General features: G+C 38.1%; 1 long non-coding RNA gene across 1 annotated transcript in view; it reads left to right on the forward strand.

Moving 5' to 3' along the window:
- The first annotated feature begins 874 nt into the window (after positions 1 to 874).
- LOC131278349 (uncharacterized) overlaps positions 875 to 14,727 on the forward strand; it is a 68,840-nt gene continuing 54,987 nt past the window's right edge. Inside the window, exon 1 of the long non-coding RNA XR_009185688.1 lies at positions 875 to 1,065. This is a non-coding gene — a long non-coding RNA (uncharacterized lncRNA). The remainder of the gene's footprint in view (positions 1,066 to 14,727) is intronic.

Below are 14,727 nucleotides of genomic sequence, written 5' to 3' on the forward strand. Positions count from 1 at the left end.
AAGAAAGCATATTCTTTTAAAGGTGGAAGTTATTTTGGAGTTATCTAACTTAAGTGAATTCCTTTATTTTAGAGAAGTAAAGGTGAGCCTGTATTTAGGAAGCTCTTTGGAGCATTGCGTACTCAATATATGTTGTTTGAATCAAATGAAGGCTAAATTGATTGACATTCTTGCACAACATTTAAAAATCCAAAATCAACATAGTGACATTGTTATACTCAGTCAATATTCAGCACCTTGACTATGCTGCTTCTCAGTAGTCTATCTTGGACTGCAAATAATGCCAGAAAGGACTGTTTTAAGTATAGATCACCATAATGACTAAAATTTACGATGATCAAGAATTAAAATTGCTAACTTAATTTCCAGGGGCTCTACAAACTTTTCTTTGTGGTTTTGAACTGTCCTCATTTGTATTATTCTCTGTTTTCCGCCCTGAATTCCTGGAGATAAAAATCTACAGACAACTGTAAAAATATTATACTAGTATAAGAATGGGAAGCAGATAGGTTTAATATGAGGCAGTGCATTCTGGTTTATCCATAGGTAAATCAGAAATGCCCAGGAGGTAGCAGGCTTTAGCTTAGGAGAGCACCAAAAGGCTATCAATCGGACTGCCCCAAAGATCTAGAAAAAAGTACATGGAGCCATTTTATTTTATTCAGAATTACAAGGCTTGTAAGTGAAAAGGTGAAGCCTCATGAGCCTCTTTCGGTTGTATAATTAGGACTATTAGTTTTCCGGCTTGTTGAGCAAGATGACATTCGTAATAGAATCAAAAATTTCCTGAAGGTCAGATATATTTATTGCTTCCTTCCTGTCTATAAGCCAGAACATTCTGTCACTGTTGTGATACAAGCCAGCAAGAGCCGAATAAATCTTTGATTCTTTTGGCTCACTCTGCCATTGAACACAAGACATTTTAAAGTCATGACAACACCCAAAGAGGTTGTGGAGAAATTGGTTGGTTCGGAAAAGATGGACCACAGTGATTAAATGGATGAAAAATATGATGTATCTGAAAACTCTGAAGAAGCTAGAATTGAAGGAAGAATAGCCTGAATGGTAATGTAATAACTATCTTCAATTTCTTTTGATAGGGCTATTGACTCTGTTTTATCTTCTCTACAGAGTTTGAAAGTCCCAAGAAATTATTCTGAGATTTTTCTTGTAACCAGTGCATTTGACTCCTTTTATTCCTATACACTAATTCCTATAAACACTTTTTCATTTAAAAAATGTGAACGTGTATTTGGCATTCTTCCATTTAAAAGAATAAGTGGTGAGAAGTGATTGTCAAATAAAGATTTAATCTCTAGTGCTTCTTATATCTGAGGGATAGTATTTTTTTTCCTTGGCATAAACAAACTTTGACAAATCCTTGCTTTTGTCAAAGTCAAATACCTATTGATTAAATTCTTTTGTTACTTGACTCCTGCATACTGTGAGTCATTATTACCAAGCCTTATTTTTTATTATTAAATAAAAAAAGGGGGGAAATAAACATGTTTGAGGTTAAACTACGTTCTTTGTCAGTTTATAATCAGAAATAGCCAGACTTGCCTTGAATATTTCTCATAATGAATTATTTATAGTGGCTCAAAATTGTTTTAAATCAATCAATGAGCATTTACTAAGTGTCAAATATTGTTTAGTGCTAGGTGCTGTGGTGAAAGGCAAGAGAAAGAAAAAAGAATAAGACATTTTTTTAGCACTCAAGTTACCTATACTCTGGAGATGCTGAGATTTTAATATTGATTTTTCTCCCATTCCAACTTTATCTTTTACTCTCCACTAATGGTGCAGGTAAGTGGTTGAGCATTGAGTATGTTCTTTATTGGGCAGTGTTAGTGGTCTAATTTTAAAATACAAAAGAGGGCACTAATGGTGCAGGTAAGTGGTTGAGCATTGAGTATGTTCTTTATTGGGCAGTGTTAGTGGTCTAATTTTAAAATACAAAAGAGGGCAGTGGACACTACTTACACATCTCTAGTCAAGTGTTAAATTCTGTTGTCAAGATGGTTGGAGACAAGACTGTTATATATAAGGTGCTAAGTGAGGGATACAACTCAAAGTAAGGAGGTTACAGAAGGTATGACCAATGTAGACTAGCATAAAGAGGAAGACCTCATACTGAATTTTATTAATTTCTTGAAAGTATGAATAAAGATCTCGTTTTTTTCCTTCTTTTCCTTTTTCTTTACTCCCTCTCTCATTCTCTCCCTCCCTCCCTCCCTTCCTTCGTACCTACCTACCTACCTATTTGTGCATAAATGCTATGTGTCAGACAGTAATTATTCTGATTTTCAATTTTCAATTGCTTTCATCAATAATATCTCATGTTATTCTCATAATCTTTTCAGTTAAGCATATCAGGTGTTACATTTACGTTCTGGTAGAAATCTCTAAATCTTGTTGCCAAGTTTTACCCTACATACTAATGTAGGACTCAAAACCCATACAAGTCCATCAAGTGTTGATGGAGATCACAGAGAATGTCTGGTATGTGTTCCTGAACCAGTTACACCTAGCTGTTTTGCCAGGCTCTAGTAATGCTTCCTGTGGATTTGCTCGATCTTCTGTGGTCATGCTCATTGGGTACTATCTCACAAGAAAGCCCCTGCTGCCACTTCCACTGATCTCCCCACTAGTGTACTATGTCCTAAAGAAACCAAAACTGAACAGAAATCTCTGGAACAGTTGGGAAGCCTGCTTTTTATCCCCCTCTATATTATAGATTATACAGATTCCAAAAGTGTCACAAGTTTTTACAAGAAATGACATCAATTTTTATTCACAACATATTTTCCAGATCCAAGATATGAGTTCAAAGGGAGCTCAGGCAAGAAAATCTTTAATAATGAAATTCTACTCCTTTACTGTGAACTACTGAGGCTCTGTTATTCACTGCCTTTAATCCCTCTTGCAAACAAGTTCTTTGTAGACCACTCCTCAGTTGGCCATATATGCCTTCTTTTGTTCTGATTTCCAGTGGTAATAGATCAAAGTGGAACTCACAAATAAGACATTTCAGAACTAAATGATTTTAGCTCACGACTAAGAATTTTTTTTAAATGTAGTTAATTGATTTTTTCAACCATGTTCCTTTGCAGTCTAAGGTAGGATAAAGATGGGTACATAGTGGGATTCAGATGGGAACCATTTAAACAAGGGCATAGAGATGTATATGAACTTATTTTGTGATGGGGAAGCATCACAAAACCATGCTCTGAAAGGTTGCTGCTGACAGGTAAATATATAGACCCTTGAATGCCAGACACAGACATTTCCAAATACTTTAATCTTCTTTTAATGGCCTATTAAACATTTTGCATGCCATGGCTTATTTGAAGCTATCTATAATATGCAGCTTATCTTTCCCTCTTATTTCCCATGATTTCAATCACTACATGCTTGTAAACACAAATAGAATTTTTGTATTAAATTAATTTTTCAGTACAATGAATTCCATTGATTAACATTCTTCCAGGCTATAGAAAAACATACCTTAAATTCAGTGTTTTTTTTTTTAATTGGTTTACTCTTAATATATTCATATCTTCTAGCAAACATCTGTTGCAATAGGAGCCTCAATATTTTTTTTTTAATGAAAAGAAAAAATAACAAAAAGAAAATATTTTAGAGCTACTTGCAGATCACTATTCAAAACCTTTGCTTAGACTAAGGACTCAGTGGGACTTCATTAGAATTGCTGCAGAGGATTTGATTGAAAACTCAAAAGAGTTTTTGCATTCCTTCTGCAGGGACAGGTCTACGGAATTTAGAGTAATACCCTGGAGAAGCATTAAGCAACAAGTCATGCTTTCTCACTTTCCTGTCTCATTTGTGTGAGGAGGTAGTTTTCATTGTCTGAAAGAGGGTAAAAATGAGGCTATTAAGTTTGGTTTTCGTGTTCTTCCAGTATCTTGTCAAGCTTAAGTCTCAAGTTAACCATTTGGGCAGATAAAGAAATGTGCCCTTTGCAGATAAAATTAGTATTGAAAATTGTCATAATAAGAGATAGCATTATAAAATGACAGTTTTCCAAGATAACCTATGATCCACAATTCAAGTTTTATTAGTGTTTTCTCCTATCAAAATCAGGGATAAGGATTTTGTCACACCAAATAAAGAATGCCAAGGGACAGAATTCAACTTGCTTTTCCCCTTGTTGAGTTAACTGTACTGTGCAAAGTTGTCCTAATGCAATGATTCTTTTATATGAGATATATGTTTCTGAGGCAATCTAAAACATATTTACTTAGATGCTTATGTCCGTTGGTTTTGCTAGTTTTGCAAATATTGGTAGAATGAACTCTAATATTAGTTTAAAAAAGAAAGAGAAAATAGGACTAATGCTTACTTTTTTAAGAATAATTTTTCTTTTTCAACAATTTTCTGATTCGCACAAACACTTTCTTTAAATAAAGTAAAATAAGAGGTTATCTGTGGTCTGTGATTTGAGGGGCAGGCACCAAGATCATCTTCCCAAGAACTGATCCCCACGCATCAAGGAGATACCCTGAAATTTTCTCCCTGTGAGGTCCATTTCCTTTGGGCATTAAGGAGGGTGTGCTGAGGAAGCGAGGCAGCAATATTACTCTCTTAAAGGGGAGGGAAGGTGTTATTTCCTTATATCTGTATATTAGTAGTTATCACAGGTCTTATTCTGGACTTCATTGTGAAACAGTGTATGAGGCACTTTAGTCTGCAAGTTGAGATGCTGGCTGCTTCAGGCAAGGAATAAAGATGTTGTAAAAAGGCTATAAAAGACTCACAACCTTCTTCTCCCTTTCTATTTTTTTAATGTAACATTTTGCATGTCTATGTATCTTTTAAAAATAAATAAAAAATATATTTAAAAAAAAGGGAATAGAAGATACAATGAGGGCAGATTAAGAGAAATAAATGGCTCCCAAATTACAGGAAAGACAATGATATCATAGACCAAATTTAAGATTATGTACAAAGACATTTAATGGATTAGATTGAGAAAGTAGAATAAATAAGAAACAACCATGGCCATTGCCACTACTAAATCCAGGAAACCAGGGCCTTGCACTGGGCCCCTATGCTTTAGAAGTCCCTATTCTTGCCTTTCTCTAATTCTGCTCATACTCTTGGTCTAGGGATTTCCTGGGGCTAAGGGAATGTTTCCATCCAGAGTGTGTGGTCCTCTTCCAAACCATGCTCCACAAACCCCAGAATTCATCAGCCCACTCCCAAGGCTTACACGGGCCTCATCCCCAAATCCATTTTCTGACTGTACACAGGTGTGCAACCCTAGGTCCAAGAGGGGCTTCCATTCATGCTCTTTCCCAAGCCCACTAAATGTAATAGGCAGCCTGATAATGCTCATTCTCAATTGGAAGTGGGTACCTGGAGATTATCAGAGAGGGAAGAGGAAGGAAATCTAATCAGGCCTCTGTTTTTGTTCTAGGGCATAGGCAATTTAGGTCTGGATTTGCTCTCATCTCTCATCAAATTCTCATAGAAAATATGAATGTTGTGTGTGATGGTCAGGCTAATGTGTCAACTCAACCAGGTAATGGTCCCCAGTTGTTTGGTCAGGCAAGCACTGGGCTAATTGTAATACAAGACTTTAGGGACTTGTATTCATGGACTTGACTTCATGCACTTTAATCATCAGTGATTTGATTGCTTAGATGGCTGATTACATCTACAATCTGCTAAGACAATTGCCATCAGCAATGAGTGATGTCTTATCCAATTAGTTGAAGGCTTTAAAAGGAGAAGTGATATCAGCATTCAGAGAGAGAACTTCCAACTGTACTTCAGGTAGTCAGTATCTCCTAGGAACTCATCAAGGACCTTCAACAGAGTTCCTAGTTTGCAACCTGCCCTTTGGAATTTGGACTTGTGTATCCCCATGGTTGCATGAGACAATTCTGTGAAATCTCATACTATATACAGATGTCTCCTGTCAGTTCCATTTCACTAGAGAGCACTGACTAACACAGCTTGGCACTGCAAATGGTGCTTGAGAAATAGAATCTTAAAAATGGGATTTTTGAAGTCATTCTCAAAGTTTTATAATTGGCTGTCTACTCTAATTGGACTTAAGGGCACTAATGACTCCCTTTCAAATAATTAAGAGGCCACTGACAATCCATGGCATGAGTTAGCAATGAAGATAGGCTAAATATCACCACTGGATTCAACAACTTACATGCTTATAAGAGGCAAGGATCTCAGGTGAGAGTGTTTAAACTTAACAGAGTTTTGTGGAGTCAAAAGGTACAATGATGCTGGCTTGCTGTTCCTAAATACTCTGGATACAGTTACAAAAGAAAGTGATGAACTGAAGTCTTCAAATTTGCAACTTAAATGCCTCATTAATGATGTGAAATTTTCTATGTGTGCATTGAACCAAAGCCTTGTTTCACGCAGCTGCAAATGCACAATGAGGCTCAGAGTCTCATTGTAGAAGTAGAAGAGTTACAACAGAAACTAAAATCTCAACCTCACAGGATATCTGCTATTAAACTGAGGGCATTGATTGGAATGGAGTGGAAACCTGAGGATGGAGATGGAGACCTATGGTTGATGATGGTATCAGTGTGGATATTGAAACCCTAAAATCTGCTGAGGCTTTGCCAGATAAACTTGTGATGGTCTACCCTGTGAAGACCATACAACACCAAACTTGTATCAACAGCCTCCAGCCTGCCAGAGTGTCTGGACCTCCTCCCAGCCCTGAGACAAGTAGCAGCCAAACTTCAGCCTTAACCCCCACCTTGCCCTGAGGAGTCTGCCTTCCAACTCCTTCCTGAGGAGATGAATCCTGTCTCACCAGATGAAAATGCAAAGGAATACCCTGAGGCTAATAGCTTACAAGACATTTCTAATTCTTCTCTTTACCTACCCACCACTCCACTTCTCTTCGAGATCTAATACTTTACTAAAATCACAGCAAGCCCCCAAAAGTAAAGTACAAAGTATGACTCAAGAGGAAGTACACTATATTCTAAAAGAACTGCATGAGTTTTCCAATTTATATAGACAGAAATCAGGGGAATATGTTTGGGAATGCATGTTAAGGGTATGGGATAAAGATAGAAAGAATATAAAGTTAAACCAGACTGAATTTATTGATATGGGCCCACTAAGTAAAGGTTCTGAATTCAATGCTGTAGCTCAAGGGATTGAATAGGCCCCTAACAGTTTGTGTGGAAGGCTGAAACATGGACCAAAAGCTGGCCTAGAATGTCTGAGGGAAAAATGCCCAATTTACCCTGGTATACTGTAGGATAGGGAATCCAAAGGCTTAGAGATATCAGAATGCTATAATGGATTCACCATTTAAGACCTGCCCACCTACCCCAGGAATGTTCAGAGGAAACACTTTTAACCAGCACTCTGAGGAATAAATTTGTAATACTAACTCCATTTTCCCTGACTGCTATTCTCTGTAGTCTAGATAATACTGTGGGAACTAGTGTCATGGAACTCAAATCCTTAAACACTATGGGGATGATTGATTCTTGGGCTGGTAGAAGCCAAGTAGCAGCAGTTAATCATTAAAGACAAGGTAGGCATGACTATTGCAATGAAAGAAAGATTCAAAGGAGCAATGAAAAGAGTCTTAGTTGCATAGGGTTATGGTGTTGGCTAATAGATCGTTGGGAACCTAGAAGTGAAATAGATGGATAGTCTACTGAATTCCTACTTGACCTGTATAAGCCGAAGTGTTCTAGGTCAAGTGAACAAAACCCTAACTTGAATTACAGATACAGAGAATCATGGCCCCTTAGTCAGTTCTCAGACTTGATACAGTTTATAGAACCAGGACCCTTTTAATGTGGGGAGGGACAGGTCCCCTTGGGGAATGATTCTGTTACATTGCCAAAAAATTTATACTGTTAATCTTTTTCCCAGCTTTCCCCAAAGAGACCTATGGCCTTTGACCAGGGTAACTTTGCACTGGGGAAAAGGAAATGATCAGATATTTCAGGGATTATTAGATACTGGCTCTGAAATGACATTAATTCCAGGAGACCCAAAACATCACTGTGGTCCACCAGTCAGAGTAGGGGCTTATAGATATCAAGTGATTGAGGGAGTATTAACGTAGGTCTGTCATACAGTGGGACCAGTGGGTCCTATTTTCAATATGCCTTCTTGAAACATATTTGGTAGTTTTTTCTTCAGTTCCAGAATGCATACTCAGTAACTGTCAGAATCCCCATATTGGATTCCTGACTTGTGGATTGAGGGCTCTTATGCTAAGGTCAAGTGGAAGCCACTAGAACTGCCCCTTCCTAGAAAAAGAATAAATCAAAAGCAATACTCAATTCCTGGAGGGAATGCAGAAATTAGTGCCACCATAAAGATTTGAAGGATGCAAGAGTGGTGATTGCTACCACATCCCCATTCAACTCTCTTATTTGGATTGTGCAAAAAACAGATGGATTTTGGAGGAACTCTGTAAACTTAACCAGGTGGTGACTCCCATTGCAGCCACTGTCACAGATGTGGTATCATTGCTTGAACAAATCAACATGTCCCCTAGTACCTGGTATGCAGCTATTGATCTGGCAAATGCTTTTTTTCTCAATTGCCTTTAATAAGGACCACCAGAAAATTTGCTTTAAGTTGGCAAATTCAACAATATACCTTTACTGTCCTGCCTCAGGGATAAATCAGCTCTCCAGCCTTATGTCATAATATTGTCTGCAGGGTCCTTGATCATCTCTCCTCCCACAAGACATCACCCTGGGTCATTATATTGATGATATCATGTTGACTGGACCTATTGAGCAAGAAGTACCAATGACTCTAGAATTATTGTTCAATCATTTGCATGAGAGAGAATGGGAGACAGTTCCAACAAAAATATAGGGGCTTTCCTTCTTGGTGACATTTCTAGGTGTCCAGTGGAGTGGGGCCTGTCGAGATATTCCTTATAAAGTGAAGGATAAGCTGTTGGAACTGGCCTCTCATATGACCAAAAAAGAGGTACAATGCTTAATTGGTCTCTTCAGATTTTGGAAACAACACATTCCTCATTTGGGTGTGCTATTCTTGCCTATTTACTGAGTGACCAGAAAAATTGTGAGTTTTGAGTTGGGACTGAAACAAGATGAGGCTCTGTGACAGGTCCACACTGCTGTGCAAGCTTCACTGTCACTTGGGCCAAATAATCCAGCAGATCATTTGTGTCAGTGGAAGTGTCAGTGGCAAATAGAGAAGATGTCTGGAGCCTTTGGCAGGCCTCTATAGAAGAATCACAAAGCAGACTCTTAGAATTTTGGAACAATGCCCTGCCATCCTCTGCAGATAACTACTCTGCTTTTTAGAAATAGCTTTTGCTCTCTACTGGGGTGTAGTAGAGACTGAATGCTTAACCTTGGGCCACCAAGTTACCAGGAGACCTGACTTGCCTATCATGAACTGGGTATTGTCTGAACCACAAAACCATAAAGTGAATACACAGCAGCATTCTACCATGAAGTGGAAGTGGTATATGAGATAGGGCTCAAGCAAGTCCTGAAAGCACAAGTAAGTTACATGAGGAAGTGGCCCAAATGCCCACTGCTCCTGCCACATTACCTTCTCTTTCCAAGCCTACACCTATAGTCTCTTGTGGAATTCCTTACAATCAGTTGACTGAGGAAGAGTAAACTTGGGCCTGGTTTACAGATAGTTCTGTACAATATGCAGGTACCATCTGAGAGTGGTCAGTTGCAGCACTGCAGCCCCTTTTTGAGATGTCCCTGAAGGACAGTAGTGAGGGCAAATCCTTCCAGTGGACAGAACTTTGAGATGTGCACATTTGTGTTCATTTTGCTTTGAAGAAGAAATGACCAGACATGTGTTTGTACAATGATTCATGGGCTGTTTGGCTCTATGGTCAGAAACATGGAAGGAACATGATTGGAAAATTGGTGATAAAGAGGTCTATGGAAGGGGTATATTGATAGACCTTTCTGAGTTGGCAAAAAATATAAAAACATTTGTGTCCCATGTAAATGCTCACCAGAGGGTGACTTCAGCAGAGGAAAATTTTAATAATGAAGTGGCATAGATGGCCCTCAGTGTGGCTAGCACTCAGGCTCTTTCCCCAGCCAATCCAGTCAAGTGACTATGGTGTTAGGAATGGTGGTTATGCATAGACTCAGCAACATAGACTTCCCCTCACCAAGGCTGACTTACCTCCAGCTACAGCTGAGTGCCCAATCTGCCAGCAGCAGAGATCCATACTCATTCCCCAATATGGCACCATTCACCAAGGTGATCAGCCTATTGGAACCTGGTGGTAGGTTGATTACATTGGACCACTTCCATTGTTGTAGAATTTGAGAGAGGTTCAATTATTTGTGTATAGAGAGGCCAGGACTCAGGAATGATTTTGAGAAGAAAAAATGATTTATTGATGGCCTGCCAGACTCGGGAGATTTCTGTTTTAATCCCGAGCCCGGAACAGACTTTTGAGTCCCTTTTATACAGAGAGGAAAGGTTAAATGGTCCCTTTGTTTCAGTTCTCAATAGGCTTGAATAAGCATATATATCTTCCACATCTTAGGTAAGCTTTTAGCATGGACTTCATACATTCTAGATAAGCTTTTAGCATATTTGGTTTGCATTTACCCTGAATACTTAAAGTTTATAGACCTTGCATTGTTAAACTGTTTTCTGGGACTGCAGTCATTGCCATGGTCACTAAGGACAGGACTGCAGCCCCTTACCGCCTCACACCCACAAATCAGACAGCTTAGATTATCTCTGAAGAGACAAAGAGCCTCCCACCCATAGCCCACATCAGTCTTACATGTTCCCCATCATCCTGAAGCAGCTGAACTGATAGAACTGTGGAATGGCCTTTTGAAGACTCAGTTCCAGCACCAGCTAGGTGGCAATACTTCTCAGGGCTGGGGCAATGTTCTCCAGGATTCTGTGTATGCCCTAAATCAGCATCCACTCTACAGTGCTGTTTCTCTGATAGCGAGGATTCATTGCCAGGATTTCTTCCTATCCCTGCAACTTTAAGCTCTGTCATCTACAGGTTTTAGTTCTAAATGAAAGAGTGCTTTCACCAGGGAACACAACAATGATTCCATTGGCTTGGAAGTTAAGACTGTCACCTAGTCACTTTGGGCTCATTGTACCTCTGAATCAATAGGCAAAGAAGGGATTTATTGTACTGGCTAAGGTGATTGATCTTGACCATCAAGGGGATGTAGAACTGCACCTACACAAGATTTTGCCTGGAATAAAGGAGCTCCTCTAGGGTGTCTCTTAGTACTACCATTCCCTGTGATTAATGTCAATGGAAAATTTCAACAACCCAATCTAAGCAGGCCTAACAATGCCTCAGAAATCTTCAGAAATGAACTTTGGGTCACCCCACCAGTGTAAAGAATAGGTGGAATGAGTAGTGGAAGAAGGTAGTGATAAATACAAACTTCGACCATTTAACCAGTTACAGAAATGGGGACTATAACGATCATGAATATTTCTTCCTTGCTTTGTAATGAGCTTGATTGTGCATGTACACAAAATGGATATTTTTGTTTTCTTTCCTAACTTTTTCCCTCATTATATGACATAAGTTGTATTAGATTCATGTCTTAATATTTAAGGATGCCATATTTAAGAGTGAATATTAACCAAGGGCTTGCCCACTTTTCTGGGGGGAATTAATGCATTTCCGGTTGAACATAGGACAGTTCAATTTTGTTAGGTAGAAATATGTATATACATATATCTATTATTATTCTTATTTATAGACTAGGTATGGTTGAAGGTGATGTGTATGGCTGCCAACTTGACAAGGGGTGGACTGTGATCGTTAGACTAATGTGTCAACTTGGCCAGGTAATTGTGCTGTTTGTCATCAACAATAAGTGGCATTTTATCAAATCAGTTGAAGGTCTTAAAAGAGGAAGTGATTTTGGAATTCAGCAAGAGAATTTCCAGCTGTACTTCAGATAGCCAGTGTCTCCTGGGAACTCATCAAGGGCCTTCATTGGAGCCCCTGGTTTGCAGCCTGCCCTGTGGAATTTTTACTTGTGTATTCCCACAGTCATGTGAGAGAATTTTGCAAAATCTCATACTATTTTCAGATATTTCCTGTCAGTTCTCTTTCCCTAGAGAACACTGACTAATACAGTATGTGCATGGAAATCTGAAAAACTGACTTATATTGTTTGAAACTTCTACATGGTTGTGTGGGAAAGGTGTGAAAGGAGGACCATTCCACAGATAGAAGACCCAGTAATGGAGAAATCAGTGGTTCAAAGAATAGCAGAGTTGAGAGAGGATTGACTTGGAAAGTGATTTTGGAACATTCTTATAGGTAGAGAGAAATGAGCAACTCTAGAGGGAAAGTAATACTTGCTCTATTATACACTGACTGCTAATGCATATACTTTGAAATTACTGGATAGTAAAATTAATCTTTATAGTGAAAATATTTCATCTTTATATTTTTGGGATTAAATATATAGATTTTCCTGTAACCTATTAAACACTTTACTTACTCTTTATTTTTTTTTAAATTTTTAACCTAAATTTAATCAGGAGATTATCAGACAACTACAGAACATATTCCATTTGCCAAGACAATCTACCTGTCCTCTTCAAACAGCCAATATCACAAACAACTACAACAACAAAAAGGTGCTGACACATTCCTGGTTCAAAACCACAGGACTTACTCTGTATTTACTTACTCTTTAAATGTGGGGAAGCAAAACTAATTCACCTGGGTTGGTGAGTCAGGATCTTTGGTAGGTATGAGGGTTGTTTTGATACCGTTTTTAGGCACCTGTTTATTTGAAGATACAACTATAGATGTTAATGATGTGGGGAATAGACATTAATAGAGGCTGAGCCCTGTAGAGCCTGTCCTTACATCTTGATTTTTAAGAAATTGTCCTAGATGTTATTTTGTTTCTTTGGCTACTAAAGGAAGCATATACAACTGCTAGTTCCAGAACCAGTAACATAACTGCCTTTTTGTAAGATTAATTATAGAGTCTGTGTATACAACAGCTTTCTTTGTGGTGATGTTTGATTACATAAAACCATTCTCTGTTGTTGTGATCAGTGATCTCCTACTGGACAGCATTCAGAACTGTGACTCTGACTTCTGCCCTACTGACCCAGCAGATGACAAGACTTAGGTATTACCTTGACTCCACTTATTTTATCTTGCATGCATGTTTGATGCACAGTAAAGAAGTAGTGGTCTTCACTATTTCAAGAACATGTACAAGTAGAATTTTGCAACTTGTAAGTCATGTATTGCACATCCTAGACACTGGTCTCAATCAGAAAGAACTGTTGAAAGTTCATCAAATGTGGCATGAGAGTCACTGCTTTATTCCCTGTTTGAGCAGAGATTCTGATACAGACAATAGTAAAAATTAATTATTTTTTGGGTAAGATTATAAACTATAGGATGTGACTGATAATAAATCAATTTTTAATAAATTTATTCTGACATAGCGTTTATTATGAAGTCTTGCATTCTAATACATGTATTGAGTCAGTGAAATCATAAGGAGTGAAAAAATGAATTTGAGATAACTACCAGCTGTTGTTGACTGTAATTAAACTTCCATCTTTTATAGACTGTTTAGAATGGGTCATATATTCTGAAAGAAGGTGGAAGTAGGGAGGAGATGCAAATAGTGTTACTGATGCACCAGGTCTTTGGAGAAGCCACGTTATGACACACTGTCCTACTGAGCAGGGAGCATGTGTGTTGGAAAGGATCCCTTTAGCAGTCTAGTCCTAGTTCCTCTTTTGGAAAGCAGTTGCTCTCATTTTAGATTTGTGCTCAGCCTCCCCCTAGATCACTCTGTATGTACCCAGAAATAATCCCACACGTACATGCTCAACTGATTTTTGACAGAGTACAAAAGAGGTTCAGTGGAAAGTAGACTTTTCAACAAGGGTCTGGAGCCATTGGACCTCCACAGGCAAAAAAAAATGAACCTTGATCTAAACCTCATACCTTATGCAAAAATTAATTCAAAATAGATCAATGGATTAAATATTTACAAAAAAACTTAGGTGAAAAATTTTCAGGATCTAGAGCAAGGGAAAGAGTTCTCAGATATGACACTCAAGCATGATCCATAAAAGGTAATATTGTAAGTTGAATCACATCAAAATTAAAAACTTTTCTTCTGAAAAAGCCCATTGAAAGAGATGAAAGCCAAATTACAAACTGGGGGCAAATATCTGCAAATCACATATCTGATAAAGGACTAATATCTAGATTATATAAAGAAATATTACAATTCATCAGTAAAAATCATAATCCAATTAGAAAATGAGCTTAAATATGAACAGGCCTTTCACCAGAGAGGGGACACAGGTGGCAAGTGAACATGTGAAAAACATCCAATGTATTTAGCCATTAGGAAAATGCAAATGCAAACCACGAAGTGATGTTACTACATGCCTGTCAGAATGGCTGATATAGCAAATACTGACAACACCAAAAATCTGGTGAGGTTATGGAGAAACTGGATCACCTGCATATTGCTGTTGGAATATAACATAGAGCAGCACTCTGGAAAGCAGTTTGACAGTTCTTTTTTTTTTTTTTTTTTAAGCGAAACATGAAAGTATCAGATAATCCAGCAGTTGCACTCTTGGGCATTTATCCCAGAGAAATAAAAATTTATGTTCATATCATGAACTTATGCTTTTATAAGCCTTATTAGTAAAAACCAAAAACTAGAAATAGCC

Source organism: Dasypus novemcinctus, chromosome 4 (genome assembly GCF_030445035.2).
Source record: "Dasypus novemcinctus isolate mDasNov1 chromosome 4, mDasNov1.1.hap2, whole genome shotgun sequence".
NCBI classification, from domain to species: domain Eukaryota; kingdom Metazoa; phylum Chordata; class Mammalia; order Cingulata; family Dasypodidae; genus Dasypus; species Dasypus novemcinctus.